This window comes from Balearica regulorum, chromosome 14 (genome assembly GCF_011004875.1).
Source record: "Balearica regulorum gibbericeps isolate bBalReg1 chromosome 14, bBalReg1.pri, whole genome shotgun sequence".
Classification (NCBI taxonomy): domain Eukaryota; kingdom Metazoa; phylum Chordata; class Aves; order Gruiformes; family Gruidae; genus Balearica; species Balearica regulorum.
The window spans coordinates 21,065,942-21,074,894 of NC_046197.1; positions in this window are offsets into that span (position 1 = coordinate 21,065,942).

Consider the following 8,953-nt stretch of genomic DNA (forward strand, 5'->3'; position numbering starts at 1 on the left):
CGTTTAGCAGAGAACACGTGCATACTCTGACCCTTCCTTTCCCCTCCTTGGCAGAACCGCTGCCACCAGTCGACCGCAGCCACGAGCCTGAAGCCCCTGGAGCTCGTCTCTCCGAGGGGCACCGCAGCACAGCAATGCGCAGGAAGGGAAACGCAGCAGAAAAGCCAGCCCGTTTATTTTGGGCTTTTGGGAGTGGATTGTTAATGTTCTATGTATTCATTCAAACAGTTTTCTAGATTCCAGCCCATCCAACCCCTCCTGACCTGTGGAAATGCAGAAAGCTGAGAGGGGCTGGTGACAAGGGCAGGGAGGGACAGGCCAAGGGGAATGTCCTGAAGCTGCAGGAGGGGAGATGGAGATGGGATGTGAGGCAGAAATCCTTCCCTGTGAGGGTGCTGAGGCCCTGGCAGAGGGTGCCCAGAGAAGCTGTGGCTGCCCCTGGCTCCCTGGCAGTGTTCAAGGCCAGGTTGGATGGGGCTTTGGGCAACCTGGGCTAGTGGAGGGTGTCCCTGCCCATGGCAGGGGTGGCACTGGATGGGCTGTGGGGTCCCTGCCCACCCAAACCAGTCTGGGGTTCTGTGGTTCTGAGCATGCTGATTCCCAAATTTGGCACAAACACGTGACTGTCCTGTTTCACCCTGTAGCAGGACTGTAGGTAGGCTTTTCAAAACATCCAGAAGCAGTCTGTTTCTTGAAGTAATGATAGGCATCCCACTGACATCACAGAACATTAATTAAAGTCAGCATTGGCCAGGTCTCCAAATCCAGCCCCAGTGTAACTTTTCTGCAGGTGATAGGGATTACGGAAATCAAATACTTTATCATAGCCAAAACATTTTCAAATCAAAACATTGTAAAACTATTTAAATGTAGTTATGCTCATTTACACCAGGACATAGCCAATTATCCTAGAATACGAAAGCTTCAAACTAAATCCGTTAATTAAGGACATTAATTCTATTCTCCATCCTAGACTAGCAAATTAACATCCCTTATGGCATCCAGAAATTATCTGTTAAGTATAAAAGAGATTACAAACCCCACTGATGTTACCTCCCTACCTCATCTGCCGGGTGTTGGTTCACTGCCGCCTCACACCAGAGAAGCCTCCTGCGTACAGCACCCGTTAGCTGCGGGCTCAGAACAGGTTCGGGGATCGATCCTGCAACCCCAGCCGTCTCTGGCTGAAAACCTCCCGCTCTGCCAGCGGCTGGGGTGGCACTGGCATTGCCCTCCTTGCAGCCCGAACGCACGCTAATGAGGTAAAACACTAATGACTGCAGAAAAGGGAGCTACTGTTTTGCCGTTGTCTCCAGCCTAGAGGACTACTTTTTGTGGCACCAATCTGCAAGACCGCATCTTGCGTTTTCAGTGTCGTTCTCAACCGCCCGCGTTGGGTGAGAGCAAGAAGCCCCGTGGCACTGCCAGCCCTCGCTGCCCGCAGACCTGCTCTGCTCACACCGGCACTACAACGTACAAACCACCAGTAACACTTCTGCAGCACTTTACTTACCATGCTACAGGGAAAATGGACACGTACAGCACCAAGGTAGGATAGAAACAGCCTTGTTTAAGTGTTACGTCGGTGTTAAGGTAAAAGCAAGCCACGTACTGTACGTGGCTCCAGGAGCCTGGTGGGGACAGAGCCTGGGACAGCACAGGGACGGCAGAGCCTGGGGATGGCACAGGGATGGCACAGGGATGGAACAGGGATGGCACAGGGATGGCACAGGGATGGAGCCTGGGGACGGAACAGGGATGGCACAGGGATGGAGCCTGGGGACGGAACAGGGACGGCACAGGGATGGAACAGGGATGGAGCCTGGGGCGGCACAGGGATGGAACAGGGATGGAACAGGGACGGCACAGGGATGGAACAGGGATGGAGCCTGGGGCGGCACAGGGACGGCACAGGGATGGAACAGGGATGGAGCCTGGGGCGGCACAGGGATGGAACAGGGATGGAACAGGGACGGCACAGGGATGGAACAGGGATGGAACCTGGGGCGGCACAGCCCCTCTTCCCTTCCACCCACGGCACCAGCCCGCAGCCACAAAGCACAAACAGTGAAACAGGTATTTTCATTGCTATCCAACCATCTTCTTATTTCTAATGTATTATCCTGTGAATGTTGTACAGTATATTACAAGAGATTACCGAGAGTATTAGATTTTATGCAAATTACTCAGCGAACCGTTTATTCAACTAATTTTAACCCCTTTTCCTTTTTTAATTACCCACTAATAGAATTTGATTGCTATGGGTGCCTGTGGCTAATTCTTTTTAGTGAGCATTTCATGAGATTGCCTCTCAGGTGAGTTGTTCACAGCCAATTCACCTTAACTGTAAATTATTTGTGGCATGTGGCCTCTCAAAATACCACCTCAGAGTATTTCTGTTGCGGGACTGGAGGAGTGAGGCTTTTACAAGTAAAAGTAGTAAAATAGCAATGCTAGAAAAACGTGACAGCTATGCTCAAAGCATTTGAAAGAAAACACAATTAACATTTAAAAAAAAATAGAAAAGATCATATGCTAGTAAAGCAAATTTGTATTTCCAATTTGATCAAACAACTGTGAATACATTTTAAACAATATTCACCCATCGCTACTGCTAAATGCTTTGTCCTCTAATTGTATGCTATATAGAATCAAAAGTAAATTCTTTCAAAAACAATCTCCTGCCTATTTGAAATATTGATCTGTGGCCATACGGGTGGTATGTGGATGCGCAGTCGGCTGGCAGCGCTGCCGAAAAGCGCCCATCATTTTTGCCAGTACATGAAACTCTTGAACTGTCTTTTGCGAGCGGTAGATCGCTCGCAGTAACTACCAAGTGCCGTGCGGAGCCCGGGTCCTCGGCTGCCCTCGCTCAGCCTTCTCATTTTGCCGCGGCGGAACCACGCACGACGCCTGTTAACGGGCACCCGGCCGGCGGAACGCGGCGGCCGCCCGCGAGCTGTGCGTATCTCCTTCTACACCGCCGCGCGCGTGCCTCGGCAGCGATGCAACTGCAGAGCTCTTCTGGCAGGGGAAGGGAGAACCCTCTGCTGCGTCATTCGGTTTTTAAATCAGACACTTCTGCTTCCATTCATGACAGGAAGCTAAAAGCAGCACTGGATAGGCTGGAGTTGCACGCCATCTCCTCACAGCAGGAGCAGCCAGGTTTCGCGTGTGCAACACGTGCTAGGAGCAGCCAGGTTTTGTGTGTGCAACACGTGCCGGGAGCAGCCAGGTTTTGTGTGTGCAACACGTGCTGGGAGCAGCCAGGTTTCGCGTGTGCAACACGTGCTAGGAGCAGCCAGGTTTCGCGTGTGCGACGCGTGCCGGGAGCAGCCAGGTTTCGTGTGTGCAACACGTGCTGGGAGCAGCCAGGTTTCGTGTGTGCAACACGTGCTGGGAGCAGCCAGGTTTCGCGTGTGCAACACGTGCTGGGAGCAGCCAGGTTTCGCGTGTGCAACACGTGCTGGGAGCAGCCAGGTTTCGCGTGTGCAACACGTGCTGGGAGCAGCCAGGTTTCGCGTGTGCAACACGTGCTGGGAGCAGCCAGGTTTCGCGTGTGCAACACGTGCTGGGAGCAGCCAGGTTTCGTGTGTGCAACACGTGCTGGGAGCAGCCAGGTTTCGTGTGTGCAACACGTGCTGGGAGCAGCCAGGTTTCGCGTGTGCAATGTGTGCTGGGAGCAGCCAGGTTTTGTGTGTGCAACACGTGCTGGGAGCAGCCAGGTTTCGTGTGTGCAACACGTGCTGGGAGCAGCCAGGTTTCATGTGTGCAACACGTGCTGGGAGCAGCCAGGTTTCGTGTGTGCAATGTGTGCTGGGAGCAGCCAGGTTTCGTGTGTGCAATGTGTGCTGGGAGCAGCCAGGTTTTGTGTGTGCAACACGTGCTGGGAGCAGCCAGGTTTCGCGTGTGCAATGTGTGCTGGGAGCAGCCAGGTTTTGTGTGTGCAACACGTGCCGGGAGCAGCCAGGTTTCGCGTGTGCAACACGTGCTGGGAGCAGCCAGGTTTTGTGTGTGCAACACGTGCTGGGAGCAGCCAGGTTTCGCGTGTGCAACACATGCTGGGAGCAGCCAGGTTTCGCGTGTGCAATGCGTGCTGGGAGCAGCCAGGTTTCGCGTGTGCAACGCGTGCTGGGAGCAGCCAGGTTTCGCGTGTGCAATGCGTGCCGGGAGCAGCCAGGTTTTGTGTGTGCAACACGTGCTGGGAGCAGCCAGGTTTCGCGTGTGCAACACGTGCTGGGAGCAGCCAGGTTTCGCGTGTGCAATACTGGCCCGCAGGTGCTGCGCTCCCAAAAGCCAACGGTCCGTCCAAAGGCGTCTGCGACGGTCTGCGACAGCCTTCTGCAAGCGGGGCTTGGGGCTGCTCCGAGAGCTCACCGCTAGAATGTATTTTATAAGCAGATGAAAACCAATTAGAAGAGAAAATAGATTGATATTGAGGCAACAGAAGGCTCTCATTATCCCAAGAAATACAAAGTTGGTGAGTTAAACACATTCTGTCCTCCCACTGTTTGTGCTTCACCATCTCCTTTTACCGTGCTCCCGGGTCTGAGCTGTGGAGGAGGCACAGAGCGAGGCTAACGAGTGCAGCGCCTTTGCTCCAGATGACTGCAGAATAAATAATTTGTCGTTCAGGGCTCGGTACAAGAGCACCAGCAGCTGCTGCTTGCCGAAGCAGAGCTGGCAGCTCCCGGCCCCCTCCCCGGCCCCCTGCACCGCTCTCCTCCCCTCGCCCGGGGCCCCAGGGCAGCAGGGCGTCCTCCGCTCCCCGCGGGAAAGGTGCACGGGGCAGAGCTGCAAACGGCTGCGTGTGCGTCTGCACAGGCGAAAAACTCCAAGGCGTGAAATCTTCTGTGTACGGATGGCTTAATTTTGTTTTATTGTGTAAAGTAACAGCGTGGTTATTCCCAAAATGAGTTTAGGCAAGAAAAAAAGGAGAGAAGAAAGAGAGAGAAGAAGAAGAAAAAAGTGGTGTCTGACAAAAAGATCTTATCTTTCCTTGAGACACTCTAGCAGCTGTGCTTTGGGGCAGAGAATTGAAATATTCGTCTCCATGAAACTAGTTATGGGCTATTAGTTACTGGTTAATGGGCTAAATTAGTCTCCATGAAAAATTACCCCATTCGACTTTATCATAAGCCTTTGGCCACATAAGCACGCTTAGAGGAGAGAGACATCTATTAATTAATACTCATTATTTTTGCCTCAGGTGGCGTTAATTTTGCCTGAGCTCAGGCAGTTGGTTTTCCAGTGTAATTATTCCCCATGGAACACGCACATCCCCCCCGGGGCTCTCAAGAGTCCCCAGGCAGATTTTCTGCCGGCACCCAATATCGTTAACGCCCAGTTTGGGCCTTTTCTGGGCAGGATCCTTCATTTTCCCGCAGCCCCATCGCACGCGGGCTCCGTGCCGGTCACATCCCACTCCCACGCGGTTTGGCTGGTGGGATGTTCCCCCCCCAGATGCCTCCCCGGGCATCTCCCCGTCTTCACGCAGCGCTCGGGAAGGTCTCTGGGGTGGGCGCGTCGGTACCGAGAGCCCGAGGGTCCCCCGCCTGCCACCCAAATTCACTGCACTTCCCTGGCGCTGGGGTGGGCGACACAAAACTGATTCAGCGCCCCGTGACGGTAACGACCGTCGCTGTCAGCAGCGAAAGCTGCCGGGGGAGGCGGCGAATCCCAGGGCTTGGCAATAAAAGGCACCTTTAGAAGTTCATGGATGTTTTCAGGGAAAAAATATGAACATTAATAAGCATTGAGATAAACAGCTATGCTACATTTAAAAGGATGCTGTATTTATTCTAGGGATTTTTTAATTATAAAATCAATGAAGTGTTAATGATTTTAAGCATTACTTCAGCTCACTGGGAGTTCCAAAACAATTTTTTTTTTTTAGTCTATGGCATAAATTCATAAGTTGCTCAGTTTGACCAATTTGTCAAGACAATTTCCATTAGTAAACATGAATATTTAATGAAAGGGAAAACTGGCACGAGCAACTTCACTTAAGCGACTAATGACTTACTGGAAAGCAAGTAAGATACTTTAATATGCCACTTCTTTAAGTATTTGCAGAGCATAACAACCCAAATATTTCAGTAAAACCCTTACTTTACTTTGCCTTTATTTATCTATGGATCTACTATTGCCATTGCATATAGATATCAGCCAATCAGCTCAAAAATAAACACTTTTTTGGTTTAAACTAATCACTGCTTCTTGTTTACGCACGGCTTTCACAAGAAGACCTGAAAGTGTCTTCACCTCTTTCATTGCTAAATTAGATAATTTGTTTGCTTGTTTCTTTGAAGACAAGCACAAAGCCCTCGTGACTCTAAAGCGCTTGTTGTTAATGTACGTGGAAGGAGAGGAAAATACTGCCAGGCACTGAAAATCCAACTTAAGACCCAGGAGTTGTTCCAGAAGGTCTTAAACCACAGCAGGCTACGGAGAGCAGGTAGCAGATACCAGGCTCTCCGCTCTCCAGCCATCCTTTGGTGAGGCATTCCCCTATGGAAACAGCATCAAAATCAGCCTTACTAAATACACCTCGGGGCATTTTAGAGAAAAATTCCAGCAGAAACAGAAACGCAGGCGCTGGAGCAAGACTACTGATGGAGCCCTTTATACACGGAGACGAGCAGTGAACGCTGCCGGACTTTCTGCACGTGTTGCTGTTTACTGTCAGCCGTGAACTTAACTGAGACCACAGCAAAGCGCTTCGACTTTCCCACTTACTCTTTTTCCCGTCGCCAGACCACGCTGCCGCACCGCAGCCTCCACGCTGCGGTAAATCCCGCTTTCCTTCAGCCCGCAGGCTTCTCTGCCCGCGCTGCCAAGCGGTAGAGATCTGTTCTCACATGAAGCGTAAGAGCTGGTATCAAAACCTCTGGCTCTGCACGACCTGCTGACACTCTGCCTCTCTTCAGCAAGTCTGTGGGGTTTGGTTTTAGGGGTTCTTTGGTCTGAGATTGCAGCGCAGGCAGCGCACGCCCTGGCAGAGCCAAGCGCATCCATATGCATGGCATCTGCAAAAAGTCGTAATTCTGATGAACACAATTATATCCGTTCGAGAAGGAAGTCGCCGTTTCTCCAGCAGCAGCTCTCTTCCCAACTGACCTCCCTCTGCTACAAATCTCTTTTGACAGGCGCTCACAATTACTAAAGTGAAAAGCTGTTTCCTTTACTCACTATCCCCGTAAAATACACTGACTCTCTTAATTACATGCTTAGGGGTTTTTCCAAAGGCTCTACCCATGCATGTAGGCGATAACTCAAGCTCAGAGGCAAGGGACCACATAATAGAGCACGAGCAGCAGAGTCGGGTGGAAAACAAGCCACCCCGTGTGCGCTGGGGCCAGGGGGCTCTGGTGGGGCGTGGGGGGGCTCTGGTGGGGCGTGGGGGGGCTCTGGTGGGGCGTGGGGGGGCTCTGGTGGGGCCAGGCACCAGCTGCCCGGGGACACCCGCACACCCCAGCTGGAGCTTGCAGCACAGCGAGCGGTGTGCCACCCTGTCGCTGTACCCACGTTTCAGAGCCCCCAGCCAGCACGGTCACGCACAGCTCGTGTTTTCAGCCCAGTCAAAGCCAGCGGGCTGGCCGACGGGGCCGAGGACACGGGGACCCGAATTCCTGCCAGCCTCATCTGTGACTGCGGCACGGAGCATGTCTCTCTGCAGGTGCAGGTCCTCTCCAGCAGCACCTCCACGCCGGTCTGCTGGAAAGTAAAAAATTAACTCAGTGACTTTCACGGCCCTGTCTGCTGCATCTGTGTGCCCTTGGCTCCTCGAGAGGCGGTGAAGCTGGTAAAAGCCAAGCCACCTTCCCCACCAATATTTGGGACCACCTGAGGACAACCGCTTTACCGCAAAGCTGAAGGTGATCTGAATGTTATTGACGAGAAAGGCACCAATCGATCCATTTTATATCAGAAGGAAGAGATAACTGCTATTAGCCAGGGCTCGCTGAAGATGAAACATTTTTGTTTGTTTAAAGAAATGCCTGACTGAACTGAAAATCTTAATAGATAATCTCTGTTGAGCATTTTTTATGCAGTAATTCAAGAACATCAAAAGCACGCTAGCCAACCCAATTTTACGTGAATTTGATATGGATTTACTCACAGCAGAGTTTGTTTGAAGCCTGCAACAAGACACCTTTACGCTCTTTCACCCCAAAGCATCCTTCTTCCATCTCACAAGGTAGATTAAGAAAAAAAAAAAAAAGTGAGCAAAACCAAATAAGAAAAACTAAGAAGCTATTAAAAAGTATTCCTTTGAAAAGCACAAAGTACAAGAAAAGATGGCTGCTTTTCCATATGCTGCCTGTGGTCTACCCAAGCCATTTATGAATTCTGGTGATAATACTTAATTATGATAGTCATCAGGAAACAGAAAATATAGAAAACATTTTAAATCTCTGCATAGGAACTGAAACACTGTCTTTGGAGCAAAACACTAGCTGGGACTGTCTCTGATGCCAGGAGCCAGGGACAAGCTAAAGAGCAAAGGACAAGACGACCTTTGAAATATCAGAGCTATAAACTTTGATGGCGTTTCTGCAGAAGTTTTGAAAGATGGCAGAGCTGGTTTGAGCGCTTTCCAGCCTGTAAAGGGGACTTTGAGGCAGAAGCTTTCACGCCGAGTGGTTCTCCGGGGTTCTCGGGCAGGTTTTCAGTGAACACACTCTTTTAAAATACCTTGCTAAAATCCTTTCCACTTCCAAACACTCAGGCTTGAATATCTTTTCCCGCAGTGCCTCAGAGCTACTGATGCGCTATGCACCAGCGGGAGCAAGAGGAGCCCTCAGTTTTCCTACCAGGGAGAGCTCTGCACCTCCCCGCCATCAGCATCCGCCTCCTCCTGCCAGAGACCCTGCCAAAATCAGGGAAGAACGGACACACGGAACATGTTCCCCAGTCCCCTGCAGAAGACGAAAGTGAAGAACTGCTTTTC